Consider the following 15,106-nt stretch of genomic DNA (forward strand, 5'->3'; position numbering starts at 1 on the left):
AACACAGAGATGGGCACCCTCTGGTCTCATCAGTCCCAGGCAGCCTGGACAATGGTCAGGAATGAGGGGAGTTGCAGTCCAACAATATCTGGAGGGCGACAAGTTGCTGCATTACTGCTTTAACATTCAGGGCTGGATCTAGGGGTAGTCTGGGTGGCGCGGGGCGCCAGGGCGCTGGCCCGATATGAAACCATGCTGTGCACTGCGCCCGCCCACCAGCCGCAGCAAGAAACGGAGCAGGGCGGGGGTGCCGGAGCAATTTCCGCACCACGGCGCCAGGGCGCCCGACGTGCTTGAGACGGCCCTGTTAACATTTGAGTCCCCCACATCGTAGGCCCCATTTAAAGCAGAGTCATATCCCTTCAATTAAAAGTCCCTCTTCCCTTTGAAAAGTCATGACTATTTAAAGGGGTTTCAAAGTTTATAAATACCTACATACCTAACACCACAGCCCTCATCGGCTATAAGAATCTGTTTGTTTATTTATCTTTGTCCCCTCACATTACAATCCAAATCAACATAGAATAAATCTGTACCACCTGCTAACAAAAGATAAAAACAAGGTGCTTTCATTTAAATTTTTCCCTTAGCATATTTGCAAAGTGATTACAAATGCCAATTTGAGCCATCTGATCGGATTGTTCCCAGACTTTAAACAGAATTAAAAGGAATGTTGCCTAAAATCTTACAAAAATACAAACTACAAAAGCATCATAGAAAATTTACAACATTTTCTTTCCAAATAGACTCTTTTCCACAGGCCATAGGCAAATACAACAGAATCTCCAAGAACCATGATTTGGAAGTTAAATGCAATTGAAATCTTTTTGACTTCATCCCAGTTCCTACAGGGCTCCATGAAGTACTTTCTACATATTGCAAGGCCCTAGAGCAGGGCGGCCCAACTTTCCATACCAAGAGGGCTGCAAAAGTCCATGTTGCAAAATTGGCCACCCCACCAGCTCTGGTGCTGCCTCCTCGAAGCTGGCTAAGTGAGGTGCTGGGCTTCAGGAAGGAGGCCAGAGGACTCGCAGACCCTTCCAGAGCCTCCTTCCTAAGCCCAGTGTCTTGTTTTCCTGGTTTTGGGGAGGCAGCACAAGGGCAGGGGTCAAATGTTGCTGCGAGCCCCCAAAACGTCCTTGAGGGTCGCATGTTGGACCTCCCTGCTCCAGAGTGTCTCTCCCCTCCCAACACACTGGACAACAGACTCAGGTGTCACTGGTGTGGCACACCATTGTGTCGGTGTTGTGTCGTGGGTGCAGATTTCAGCTCTTGTGTGATCAGCTCTGTGTAGTGATTCAGCATGCTAGCAAGGATATGTTAGGAGTCAAGTCTAACAAGAACAATCTTCATTTTTCCAGAGCACTTCTAATAATGTTTCCAGTAGCAGTATAAATAGAAGGGGGGAAGAGGGGGCATCCTTGCCTTGTGCCTTTTGTTATTTCAATATTTTCTGTAATACTCCCGTTTATTATCATGCTTGCCTTCTATTGGTGATATATGATATATCGCTTCTATTCCCCTTTTGAATTCTTCTCTTAATTTCATTGTATTGATTTGTTTTTTCATGAAACACCAGGAGACGTTGTCAAACGCTGTCACAGTGGCCGGAGCGGACTACTTCAGAGTAACGACGCTACGCAGCTCTGCATTTTATTCTTTTATTGGTGCTGCGTATTTACAGTGCTAAAGTCATTGCTATTTACACGGAGTGATGTGATCAGTCGGTTTCAGAACCTCCTAATGGCTTTTGGCGCGTCTTTCTCCAACACAAAAGCTTTGGCAGACCCATCCTCTTTCCCCTCCTCTTTCTGCGTAGTTCTGGCGTTGGGGGGATGGGTCTCCCTCCCTTATTCGCCCCTTCCTGTCCCGCCTGGGACCCTGGCTCCTCTACCTTGCCTGAGCCTCGGACCCGACTTCCTGCTTCCCTACTGGAATCGGAACTCTCTCTGCTTTCCCCTGTGCTCGGTGATTGGCTTGAACTCAGGAGGGGAGGGACTTCGCGATATCCCCTGTCCCTCACATCCACCCCCCTCCCAAGCTCTCCTTCACCCCTCCCCAGGTCCCCCCCAGGTGTCGGTGACGACTGGAAGCCTAAGAACTCAGTGCTTTCCGAGCCCGTTGGTGTGAACACCTCCCCCCAGTCCTGCAAGCCCCCCCCCTTCCGCCTGGGAGGATGGGAATCCCAAAAAGTCCGTGGCGTCAGAGCTGGTGGGGGTAAAAATGTTCTGCCAATCTGCTCCTTCCTCTGACTGGGTGGATCTCGGTGACACCCATACCTCATCCTCTGGTTCCTCAAACTCCGCTTCCCAGCGCCATGGTGAACTGCTCTCCCGTGCTTCCTCCCCCTCCCCCTCCCTTTCCATGTGCCAGGGCTTGGGTCTATGGGGAAAGAGGGCGTGAAATTCTTCTACCAGGAATTCCTCCTGTATCTGAGTGGCTGGGACCCATTCATTCTGGGACGGTGGAGCATCCTCCCATGCCATGAGGTACTCCAGTCCCCCCACCCCCCACCTTGAATCCAGGATGGCCGTGGCCTCATTGAGTTGCTCCCTGCCTTCCCTCTCCCCCCCTCCCTCAGGGGTTTGTTCGCTGTCTCGGAGCCTGCTGCTTTCCCTGTACGGCGACAGCAGCGATCTATGAAACACAGGGTGCACCCTCATGTCCTCTGGCAGTGCCAGCCTGTATGCCACCGGGTTGACCTGTTGCGTGACCGTGAAGGGGCCCAACCTTCTGGGCGCCAGCTTTTTGCATCGCCCTCTGATGGGAAGGCCCTCCGAGGACAACCACACTTTGTCCCCCACCCTAATGACCTCCCCCGGTCGCCTGTGGCGATCTGCCCCCTTCTTGTACGCTTCCTTGGCTCTCTCCAAGTGTTCTCTGAGCTGCTGGTGCACCGTCTCCAGTTCCTCTGCCCAATCCTCAGCCTGTGGGCCCTCCTCCTCCTCCTCCCCCTCCCTCTCTGGGAAAGATCTGAGGTCACGCCCGTAATTGGCCTTAAAGGGCGACACCCCTGTGGAGACGTGCACCGCATTGTTGTAGGCAAATTCTGCCAGTGGCAGGCGATCCACCCAGTCCGTTTGCCGCTGGCTGACGTAGCATCTCAGGTACTGCTGCAGAATGGCGTTGACCCTCTCCGCCTGTCCATTGGTCTGCGGGTGTCTAGCCGTCGACAAGCTGACCTCCACCTGCAGGAGGTTCATGAGCCGCCGCCAGAACCTGGAAACAAATTGGCGGCCACGATCCGAAATAACCCTTAAAGGCAATCCATGCAGTCTGAATACGTGATCCACAAACAGTTTGGCTGTCTCTTCTGCAGAGACCGCCCTGGCACACGGTATAAAGTGGCACATTTTGGACATGAGGTCCACCACCACCAACACTGCGGTCTTGCCCCTGGATGAGGGCAGGTCTGTGATGAAGTCCATGGACACTACTTCCCACGGCCTGTGCGGTGTGGCTAAGGGCTCCAGCAAACCTGCTGGTGGCGCTCTGACCACCTTTGCCCGCTGGCAGGTGTCACAGCCCCTTACATAATCCCTCACATCCTCCCGCACCCCTGGCCACCAGAAGTGTCTCATGACTAGGTGAGTGGTTTTATCCCTCCCAAAATGACCCGCCGTTGGGTTGTCGTGCATCTGCTTGAGGACCGTACGTCTGAGCTGGGTGGTGGGCAGGTACAGTGCACCCTTGTAGAAAAGCAGCCCCCTGCGTTCTGCAAAGTCTTTTGCCTGCTCCCCCCCCTTCTCAGTTCTCTGAAGATGCGGTTGGCAAATCCATCCGCTGCCGTCAGTGCTGTGAGTTCTGCCTCGCTTACCACTGCTGCTCCGCAGGACCAAGCTGACGGGGGGAAGATGTGCCTGGGTGCCGGTGGCGCCTCCTCCTCCATGTACTCTGGCTTGCGGGAGAGGGCATCCGCCCTGACATTCTGCTCTCCCGGGATGTAGTGTATGGAGAAGTTGAAGTTCGAGAAGAACTCTGCCCACCGTATCTGCCGCTGGTTGAGCACCCTGGCAGTTCTCCAGAACTCCAGGTTCTTGTGGTCTGTGCACACCTGGATGGGGTGCTTGGCGCCCACCAGGAAGTGTCTCCAGTGCTGGAACGCAGCGTGGATCGCAAGAAGTTCCCGATCGAACACCGTGTAGTTTCGCTCTGGCTGGGTCAACTTCCTGGAGAAGAAGGCACAGGGTCTCCACTCTCTGTTGGCGTCCAGTTGCAACAAAATGGCGCCCACAGCTTTATCAGAAGCATCTGTCTCCACGCGTAGGGGCGCGTCCTGAACCACGTGGAACAGGTTCTGGTCTGAGGCGAACACCCTCTTGAGGCTTTCAAACGCTGCTTGCGCCTCTGGTGTCCACCTGAACTTCTGCTTGCCTCTCAGGCAGTCAGTGATGGGAGCCGTAACGCGAGAGAAGTTCTTGATGAACTTCCTGTAGAAGTTGGCGAAGCCTAGTAGGCGTTGGGCATCTTTGCGCGTCCTGGGGCTGTGCCAGTCCAGGATGGCCTGCACCTTGTCCTTGTCCATCGCCAGCCCCTTGTCTGACAGCTTGTAGCCTAGGAAGTCCACCTCCTTGGTGTGAAACTTGCACTTCTCCAGCTTCACATACAGGTGGTTCTCCTTCAGGCGCTGCAACACCTCCCTGACATCCTTCACATGCTGCACTGGGTCATCGGAGTAGATAAGGATGTCATCCAGGAAGACCAAGCATTTCCTGAAAAGGAGGGACCCCAGGACGTGGTGCATGAAGGCCTGGAAGCATGCTGAGCCCCCTTGCAACCCGAAGGGCATCACGAGATATTCAAAGGAGCCCAGAGGCGTGAACATCGTGGTTTTCCATTCATCGCCTTCCCGGATCCTGATCAAGTTGTACGCCCCCCTCAGGTCTAGCTTGGTGAAAATCTTGCCCCTGCGTGCCGCTGTCAGGAGATCATCCACTCTGGGCATGGGGAAAGCCACTGGCTCTGTCACTGAATTCAGTCGTCTAAAATCCACCACAAGACGGCGCTGTTGCGTGTCTTTCTTGTCCACCCAGAAGACCGGGCTGCCCCCTGCTGCCTTGCTTTCTCTGATGAACCCCCGCTTGAGGTTCTTGTCGATGAAAGCGCGCAGATCCTCCAGTTCCTGGTCTGACATGGCGTACAGCTTGGCTGGGGGTATAGTTGCCCCTGGCACCAGGTTGATCTGGCAGTCAAAAGGCCTGTGTGGGGGTAGGTGGTCGGACTCCGCTTCACTGAAGACCTCCTGCAGGTCCCAGTACGGCTTGGGTATCGCCTCACCCCCTTTGATGTGCATGGTGGCCACCGTGGCTATCGGAGGCCCCTCCCCTGGTTGGTGCTGCATGCAATGTTCCAGGCAAAAGTCCGATCCAAAAGTGATGCATCTCTGGTGCCAACTGATGGAGGGGTCGTGGCGCGCCAGCCAGCTCATGCCCAAGACGATGGGGGGGTCTGAGATGGTGGTGACGTTGAATGCCAGTGTCTCTGAGTGCCTCCCCACCGTCATTCTCATGGGGGGGGTTTGATGAGTGATGGCCCCTCCCAGCAGCTCTCTGCCGTCAATGGTTGCCACGTGCAGAGGAAAATCCAGCTGCAGAAGCTGGATCTGGTGCTCTTCTGCAAAGTTTCTCGAGAAGAAGTTCGCTGACGCCCCACTGTCAATTAAGGCGAGGACTGTCAGGGGATAGCCATTTGGGAGCGTGAGCGTCACTTCTAGAACCACTCCTGCTCTGGGAGGGGTGGGCTGGCTCTGCTCCTCTCTGTGCGGGTGGGTGGGCTGGGGCTGTTGTCTGCTGACTGTGCCTGGCTGCTGCCCCTTGTCTCCTGCAGCCAGGCTTTCCCGTTTCCCTGCTGTGGTGCTGCGTCAGTGGGGGAGGGCACAACCGTTCCCGCCTTTCCTTGCCACTCCCTGCGATGTGGGCAGTCTCTGACGAGATGCTGGGGGGAGTTGCAGAGAAAGCAATTCCCGCCCCTTCCCTCCTTGCGTCTTGGCGCCGCTGGGGTTTGAAAAGCCCGCGCGCGCGCGCTATCAATCTGCATGGGTTCCTGGTCCTGACTGGCCCCAGGCGTGGCTTGAAAGGGTTGTTGGGGGAGTGGCTTCTCCTGCGACCGTGGGAACCAAGCCCGCTTTGCGCGCGTTGCTTGCTTGTCGCTCCACCGGGATTCCTGTCTCACCCCCACCGCCAGAGCCGCTTTGCTCAGCTGATCCATATTACTGGGCTTTGGACCTCTTGAGAGCTCATCCTTCACCTCCTCATGCAACCCCAAGTAGAACGCCGCTTGCATTGGGGGTGACTCGAGTTCCCACCCCAATCTGTGCACCAGCATGGTGAATTTCGCCCAATACGCGCGAACTGTCATATTTCCTTGGCGTAAATTATGAAGTTCCTCCTTAGTCTGGTCCATATGACTATCGGACGAATACATCGTTTTCAAACCTTCTAGAAATAGTTTGACATTCTTCATGCAAGGATTCTTTGTTGCGATTAACGGTCTTAGCCACTCCCTGGCTGCCCCGGTAAGGTGTTCCACAATAAACGCTACCCTGTGCTCATCATCAGGGAACTCAGCGTGGTGCAGCTCAAGAGCATACACAATCTCAGTCTCAAAGCCCTGATATTCCCTCGGGTCTCCATTGAACTTGCTTACTAGGGTCCCGGCTCTCCTTCCTGGCAGCACTTGGACTTGGGGTGCCCCTCCCGCCTTGTTTTTCTCTGCATCCAGCTTGTTTTGGAGGTCTACCGCCACCGCCCTTAATTCCTGCTCTCTTTCCTGTAGCGCTCTCACCTGTTCCGCAAGTTGTAGCCGGTCGTCCTGGACCTTCCTAGTCTCTTCTTTAGCTGCCTTCAATTCCCCCTGCGCCTGCAGCGACAGCTGCTGCAGTTCTTGCTGGGCTTGCTCCGCGATCTGCCGCCATTTCTCCGCCTCTGACACGCTCATCCCGGCAACTCCAAAGTAGCCCAAAAAGGATTAGGAGGTTGCTGTCACAGTGGCCGGAGCGGACTACTTCAGAGTAACGACGCTACGCAGCTCTGCATTTTATTCTTTTATTGGTGCTGCGTATTTACAGTGCTAAAGTCATTGCTATTTACACGGAGTGATGTGATCAGTCGGTTTCAGAACCTCCTAATGGCTTTTGGCGCGTCTTTCTCCAACACAAAAGCTTTGGCAGACCCATCCTCTTTCCCCTCCTCTTTCTGCGTAGTTCTGGCGTTGGGGGGATGGGTCTCCCTCCCTTATTCGCCCCTTCCTGTCCCGCCTGGGACCCTGGCTCCTCTACCTTGCCTGAGCCTCGGACCCGACTTCCTGCTTCCCTACTGGAATCGGAACTCTCTCTGCTTTCCCCTGTGCTCGGTGATTGGCTTGAACTCAGGAGGGGAGGGACTTCGCGATATCCCCTGTCCCTCACAAACGCTTTTTCTGCATCAATTAACATTAATGCTGCCTGTTTGTCATTTCTAAATTCTATATATTCCAATATGTCTACAATGTTCCTGGTATTATTCTGAATAAGTCTTCCTGGGAGAAAGCCTGATTGATTTGGGTGAATGATTTCTTTTAAAATTTCTTTCAATCTATTTGCTAATATTGTAGCAAAAAGTTTAGAATCACTGTTTAGTAATGATATTGGTCTATAATTTGTTACTAATTCTAGATCACCTCCTTGCTTTGGTAATAACGTAACATAGGCTTCAGTCCAGGAGTCTGGTATTTTCCCCTTCTTTCAGGTGTCATTCAGATCAACCATTGTCAACAACAACCACAATTCAGACATAATGGCTCATTTCCAACTATCATTCCAGGCTTCCTAAACTGGAGAAGATTTTAGCTTGTTTCAAGCCCAAATCCGCTGTGTTGTACAAACCTGGAAACTGAGGTTCAATGTCAATTAACAAACCAGGAAAACTTGTGTTTCTTTTTGGGAAGTATTGCCTTGTTATTTTCACTTGGTTTAAGTGAACTAGATTCTCCCATGTTTCTGCTTGTTTTTCCATTCTAAAACGTTCTGATCTATCATATGACATCATTTTAGACGCATTACTAAGACAGAACTAAGATATCTGAACATTTACAGGAAAAAACAAGAACTGAAAACAGAGGAGAAGCCAGTTCAAAGTGTTTGGTCCATTTGGCAAGCTTAACAGGAAGCAAGCACAGAAAGAGGGGGAAATACTCTGTTTCCCTGTTACCTCTAGTAGTATTTGAGAAATCGCTTTAAACTAGCACATTAATGACAACAAATGTTTATGCTTTTGAACCAGGGAAGATTAAAGTCTCAGTGCCTGAAGAAAAATCAGTGAATACTCTTTTACAAAAATCTACAAAAAGTGCTGAGTAGAGGATGCCCGGAAGACAGAGAATTTCAGGGTTGAAGGAAATCAGAAGACAAAGGGCAATAGAAAGGAAAGGGATAAGAGAGAGGAAAGCTGTTATATGTAAAAGGGCCAGAGTGGAAGGATGAAAGAAACGGGAAGAGGGGCATGTGTGGTTTTTTGGGGGTGGTGGCCAATGTACTAGCAGACTGTGAAAGAAGAATGGGAGAAGAAATCACAGGAGATAGGCAAAATACTCTGAAAGGCATGTGGGGGTGGGGAGGGGAAAATGGATGTGAGGGACAAGGGGTATCGCGAAGCCCCTCCCCTCCTGAGTTCCAGCCCAGCCCCGAGCGAGGCTGAAAAGAGGGAAAGCTCCAGCTCAAGTGGGGAAACAGGAAGTGGTGTCCAAGGCTCTGGCAGGGTAGAAGAGCCATCGTCCCAGGTGGGACAGGAAGGGGGAAGGAAGGGGGGCAGACCCGTCCCCCCCAACTCCGGAATTGCGCAGAAAACGTCGGGGGAAGAGGATGGGTCTCCCCAAGTTGTTATGCTGGCGCAAGACGCGCCAAAAGCCACTTGGAGGTTCTGATTCAAGCTGAGCAGATGTGTCTTTGTAAATAGCACTGCCATTAGCACTGTAAATACTCAGCACCAATAAAAGATAAAATGCAGAGCTGTGTAGAGTCGTTACTCTGAAGTAGCCCACTCCGGCCACCGTGACAATATACAACAAAAGCTTTCGCTACCTGGTGAGAATCTGGATCAGCCAATTCTGCCTAAAATGGAAAGGCTGGGTCCCAATACCTCCAGAATAAATGTCTCTACTAGTATTGAGATTACATATCAGTAGAAAATGAAATCAGTAACTCCCAAGGGATTATGCCTCCACCTGCCACCATTTTATGGCTTCCGCTGCCCCTGCACCACCATTTTGCGATGGCCTCTATAATTTTACAGCCACCTCATGTGGGTTCTGGGGTAGAAAGTCTTAGAACTTTTGCTTTACCATTTTCTTGCAGGGAAAGTGTGGCAACCTCTTGATCATTTTGGTTGTCTGCATCTATACTTTTCCTAGTTCACAATTTGAGATGGGGCAACTAGAATTGTGCAAGATATTCCAAATGTAATTGCACCACAGATGAAATGTTGAATCATACTGGAGACAAATCATGTGAAACTCTCTCTTCTGTACAGTCAACTCTGTACTTGTACTCCCTTTGTGTTATATGGGGCTTTAAAGGTAAAGGTAAAGGGACCCCTGACCATTAGGTCCAGTCGTGACCGACTCTGGGGTTGCGGCGCTCATCTCGCCTTATTGGCCGAGGGAGCTGGCGTACAGCTTCCGGCTCATGTGGCCAGCATGACTAAACCGCTTCCGGCGAACCAGAGCTTTTTACCTTCCTATTTATCTACTTGCACTTTGATGTGCTTTCGAACTGCTAGGTGGGCAGGAGCTGGGACAGAACAACAGGAGCTCACCCCGTTGCGGGGATTCGAACCGCCAACCTTCTGATCGGCAAGCCCTAAGCTCTGTGGTTTAGACCACAGAGCCACCCACATCCCTGGCAATTACTCCCAGGTAATTTGGATTTTTGCAATTGTGGAAACAAATTAAGCCATTTTGGAGTTCTATTAAAATTCCAATAGTAAATCCAAAATTTAAAGTCATTTAAAAAGAATTATGGAAGTACTGCAAGGTGGGACTTCAAACCACAATGATTAAAAGTTAAATAATAATAATAATAACCCATGGTAGATAAAAATTACGTTAGCTGAACAAAACAATAACAAAAACAGAAAAACCAAAGTGAGAGAGCTATCTTGTACATGGTAAAATATGTAATAATTCCATTCTAGGAAGTACTTAACAGCTAACTTGGCAGCACTGAATTTTTGACTCCCTCCAACCACCCCCAAATTAAAGTTGAGAAAAAAATAAAACTTTCCCAGACTCCTCTACCAGGATTCTTTTGCTCCATTTATTTATTCAGGCTACCATTACAAAGCTCAAAGTTTAACAAAGTTCAATGCTCTTGGGATTAATGCAAAGGCCTCGTTCAATTATTCATATGCAAGATAGGAATGTCAGACCCAGGACATTTGCACTACCTGGTCTAATATTGAAGCTTCCTGTCAGAACAAAATTAAAGATCTAGGTGGGTAAGGAAAAAAGAAAAAAGGCCTTGCACATTGGCCTGTCTCTTGTTTCTGAGTTTCTGCTGTGGCACCATCATTAATAAATAAGGCAGGAACCAACCATGCACTATTTCCCCAGTGTTTAAAAAACTGGACAGACCTGTTAGGAAGAACTTAAGATTTCATTGTAATACAGACAGGAATTTCAGGGTTTTTAATGATCTGTTGCATGGTTCATCGTCTCTCCCCTACTCACTGAAAAAGACACATGTACAGCCTCCTCCTTAAAGCATTCTGCTATCAGAAACTCTGCTGACCACAAGCAGTTTTTATGTGGGGATCTTATGGAACTATGCATTGTGGACCAGGAGGTTGCCTAACTAGCAAGGGGACCTTGAGCCCAGATGGAACCCATAAGCTATCATTTGGGTGCTCCATCGCCAATCCACTCTGCAGCCCTACTCCAGACCTCTTCCAAGGGTCCTCTGTGAGTGCCTGGAGGTGGTTGGAGGATGGATGGCGGCTAACAGATTGAGATTGAATCCTGACAAGACAGAAGTACTGTTTTTGGGGGACAGGAGGCGAGCGGGTGTGGAGGATTCCCTGGTCCTGAATGGGGTAACTGTGCCCCTGAAGGCCCAGGTGTGCATCCTGGGAGTCATTTTGGTCTCACAGCTGTCCATGGAGGCGCAGGTCAATTCTGTGTCCAGGGCAGCTGTTTATCAGCTCCATCTGGTATGGTGGCTGAGACCCTACCTGCCTGCGGACTGTCTCGCCAGAGTGGTGCATGCTCTAGTTATCTCTCGCTTGGATTACTGCATTGCGCTCTATGTGGGGCTACATTTGAAGGTGACCCAGAAACTACAACTAGTCCAGAATGCGGCAGCTAGACTGGTGACTGGGAGCGGCCGCCGAGAAACACATTACACCGTCTTGAAAGACCTACATTGGCTCCCAGTACGTTTCCGAGCACAATTCAAAGTGTTGGTGCTGACCTTTAAAGCCCTAAATGGCCTGCGTCCAGTATACCTGAAGGAGCCTGAGGCTCTTTTATGCGGCCCCCAGGGACCCCCGCTGCCGCTGCCCGCTCTTACTGGCGCGGTGTGGCGCGGCTGCCGACTTCTGACCCAGAAAAGCGACAGAAATAGCTTGTGCACACGTGCAAGCGTCATTTCCAGTGTACTTCCGGGTCGGAGGAGGCTTATGCACATGCGCACTAGCTATTTCCGGCGCTTTCCAGGTTGGGAGTGTGCTAGAAATAGTGTTTGCGCATGCGCATGGGTGCACACAGCCGCTCGCCCCCGCGTGTGCTTCCCCCACCCTCCGGCCCACCACGCAATCGCACGGCGGGCATCTGGCCCTAAACCAGGTAAGTTTGGGGACCCCTGGTATATAGTCTGTTAAATAAAAAATGAATAAAATAAACCATAGAATCATAGAATCGTAGAGTTGGAAGAGACCACAAGGGCCATCCAGTCCAACCCCCTGCCAAGCAGGAAACACCACCAAAGCATTCCTGACAGATGACTGTCAAGCCTCTGCTTAAAGACCTCCAAAGAAGGAAACTCTACCACACTCCTTGGTAGCAAATTCCACTGCTGAACAGCTCTTACTGTCAGGAAGTTCTTCCTAATGTTGAGGTGGAATCTTCTTTCTTGTAGTTTGAATCCATTGCTCCGTGTCCGCTTCTCTGGAGCAGCAGAAAACAACCTTTCTCCCTCCTCCATATGACATCCTTTCATATATTTGAACATGGCTATCATATCACCCCTTAACCTTCTCTTCTCCAGGCTAAACATACCCAGCTCCCTAAGCCGTTCCTCATAAGGCATCGTTTCCATTTGACCATTTTGGTTGTCCTCTTCTGGACACGTTCCAGCTTGTCAGTATCCTTCTTGAACTCTGGTGCCCAGAACTGGACACAGTACTCCAGGTGAGGTCTGACCAGAGCAGAATACAGTGGTACTATTACTTCCCTCGATCTAGACGCTATACTCCTATTGATGCAGCCCAGAATTGCACTGGCTTTTTTAGCTGCTGCATCACACTGTTGACTCATGTCAAGTCTGTGGTCTACCAAGACTCCTAGATCCTTTTCACATGTACTGCTCTCAAGCCAGGTGTCTCCCATCCTGTATTTGTGCCTTTCATTTTTTTTGCCCAAGTGTAGTACTTTACATTTCTCCTTGTTAAAATTCATCTTCTTTGCTTTGGCCCAGTTGTCTAATCTGTTAAGGTCATTTTGAAGTGTGATCCTGTCCTCTGGGGTATTAGCCACCCCTCCCAATTTGGTGTCATCTGCAAACTTGCTCAGGCATGACATAGGATGTATATAACAGAGCACAACCACCTTGGAATCCCCCGTCCTCCATTGTAACTGGGCTTCAAAGAAGCCTTCCACCCAAGTCAATTGTGGTGAGGGGGAAGGAAGGAAGGAGTCCTACACAGCCCGGAACAGAAGGTGCAGATGAAGGAGGGAGGACTCCTTTGCTTGCCAGCCATGAACTTCCCTGCTCAAAATGGCTTGAAAAAAATATCCTATTGACTCCAACAGAAACATGTTTCAGCCCCAAGCAAACTGCAGTTTCATAAAATTAATCAATGATCTCTGAAAATGATACCTGAAAAACCGTAGGTCTTTGAAGAAGCGATAAAAGTATAAGATGCAAAAGAAAACAATGTTAATGCATCAGCTTTCAATTCAAATACCTGCAAACCACTTTGAAACTCCCCCGCCCTTCTCCCTAAGAAGCACAAGAGGAGGCTTCTTGCAATGTCCTCGCTTGGGAAACCTGATTTCAACAGAAACAGAGAGAGCGAGAGACCAGGCAGCACCTCCACCTGCAACGCCCCCTCCCCCCCCTGGGCGGGAAAGGGGAGCGGGCGCCCCCTGCGGCCGGGAAGCCGCCGCCGCCGCCGCCAGCCAGGAAACCGGACCAACTGGTTCGAGTCAAACACTCCAGAGGGAAAGGGGACAGGAAGGCGCAGATGGGTGTAAACGGCATCATCTGGATTCACATTTAGGCCCTCTCCAAGGTGAGCTCTGGGCAGCCCCAGTTTGAAGTTAGGGGGCCAGATGTTGAGATCCAGTCCAGATTAGAACCCGCCCCGCCTTCAGATGCGCGTCCACGATGTTGTCCCCGCCCGGCCAAGTGCAGACTCCGCGTAACCCACCGCACACCAAATGCCCCTGTGGGAAGCAGCTCCGAAGTTGCGATTTCGGCGTACTTTTCCGGCCCGCTTTCCCCTCGACGAAACTGAAAGAGAACTCGGCCGCGCTCTCTCCGCGTTTCAGCGCCCCGTCCAGGACCGAGCGAAGCCCGGGAGGAGCGCCGAAAGAGCGCCGGGGACGCCCGAGACGTACCTGGAGCAGCGACGCCACGGCGCCTCGGCACCGCCTGGTCCTCTTCGCTCGTGCGCTCCACGTCCCGCCCCGGGATCCGGACTCGCGCTCTCCTTCCGCGCTCCGCTCGGAGTCAGGCGATTTCCTGTTTGGAGGGCCGGGAGGGAGGGAGGGAGGGAGGGCTGCCCAAGGGGAGGGCGCGACTCCCGTCCCGTGGCAGCGGGCGGGCAGGCAGGTGAGCGCAGCGAGGAGGGAGGAGCACCCCACGGGAAGCAAGCACGAGGAGGGCCGCGCCCCGGGTCAGAAAACACGGCCGTGGGGCTGGGACTGGACGGGGCGTGCCGGCGGCCCCCGACCCGACAGGGCGAGGGCAGCCACGGGCCAGCGCCGGGGCTGACTTCAGCCGTCTGCCGTTGTTGTCCGCCGCCCAGTCGTCCAGGCGGAGAGACTCTGAGTTCGACGGCCCCCGAGGGTCATCTAGTCCACCCCCGGCCACGCAGGAATCTTTTGCCCCGCGTGGGCTCGAACCCGGAGCCCGAGAGGAAGAGCTTCAGGCTCCGCTGACAGCGCTGTCCCAGCAGGAGAAGCTCCGAGGGCCTCCCTCAGTCGTGCCCATGGATTGCCCTCGCCCCGATCCGCCCCTCGGAGCCGCCGCCTCGAATCGCACCCCGGGCGCCAAGGGTTTCAGACCGCCCCGTGGGCCCTTCAGCCCGACCAGGAGGAGTCTCGCCGCCCGGGGCCGCCCTGCCTCCCTCGCTCTCCCCGCAGGCAGTGGCGCCGCCCTGGGAGTCCGTCGTTTCCCAATTGCTGTTGCTGTTTGTAAAGTTTCCACGCTTGGCTCCCGCAAGAACAGGGCGCTGGCTTGATCAGACAGACGGCGCTATTCGGGTGTTCTTGCATAATTCTACATACAGTACTCATGGTCTCTGCTTCTTTAAGTTGATAGCGCACTCTGTACATAACCCTTCCATGCAGTGGGAATTGAAAAACCACACCCTGGTAAGGGAACCTCGGTGGCAGTGCTTTTTTTCTAAAAAAAAATGTTTAGGGGTAGGCTACTCTCATTTTCCTACTCATATTGAAATACTGCTCCTCAATGAGGGCAAACTTGATTCACAAAATATTTAGGAGTATGTGTATCCCTGCCCCCCCCCCGAAAAAAGCAATGCTAGGTGGAATCTGCACACACATAAAAATCATTTTGAAAATGCTTTTTTTAAAAGTGTTTTTAAAAATAAATAAATTGAATTTTCCATAAGGCGCTCCATCACCATCTAGTGTCACATTGCATATTGCACTTAAAACACATTTAAAATGT

At 51.8% G+C, this 15,106-nt stretch overlaps 1 protein-coding gene across 1 annotated transcript in view; it reads right to left on the reverse strand.

Annotated features, from left to right (window-relative positions):
• Nucleotides 1-13,963, reverse strand: part of TJP2 (tight junction protein 2) — an 84,522-nt gene extending 70,559 nt beyond the window's left edge. Inside the window, exon 1 of the mRNA XM_035099637.2 lies at nt 13,810-13,963. The gene's annotated coding sequence lies outside the window, so the exon portion shown is untranslated. The remainder of the gene's footprint in view (nt 1-13,809) is intronic.
• Between the last annotated feature and the right edge of the window lie 1,143 nt (nt 13,964-15,106).

This window comes from Zootoca vivipara, chromosome 11, assembly GCF_963506605.1.
Source record: "Zootoca vivipara chromosome 11, rZooViv1.1, whole genome shotgun sequence".
NCBI classification, from domain to species: domain Eukaryota; kingdom Metazoa; phylum Chordata; class Lepidosauria; order Squamata; family Lacertidae; genus Zootoca; species Zootoca vivipara.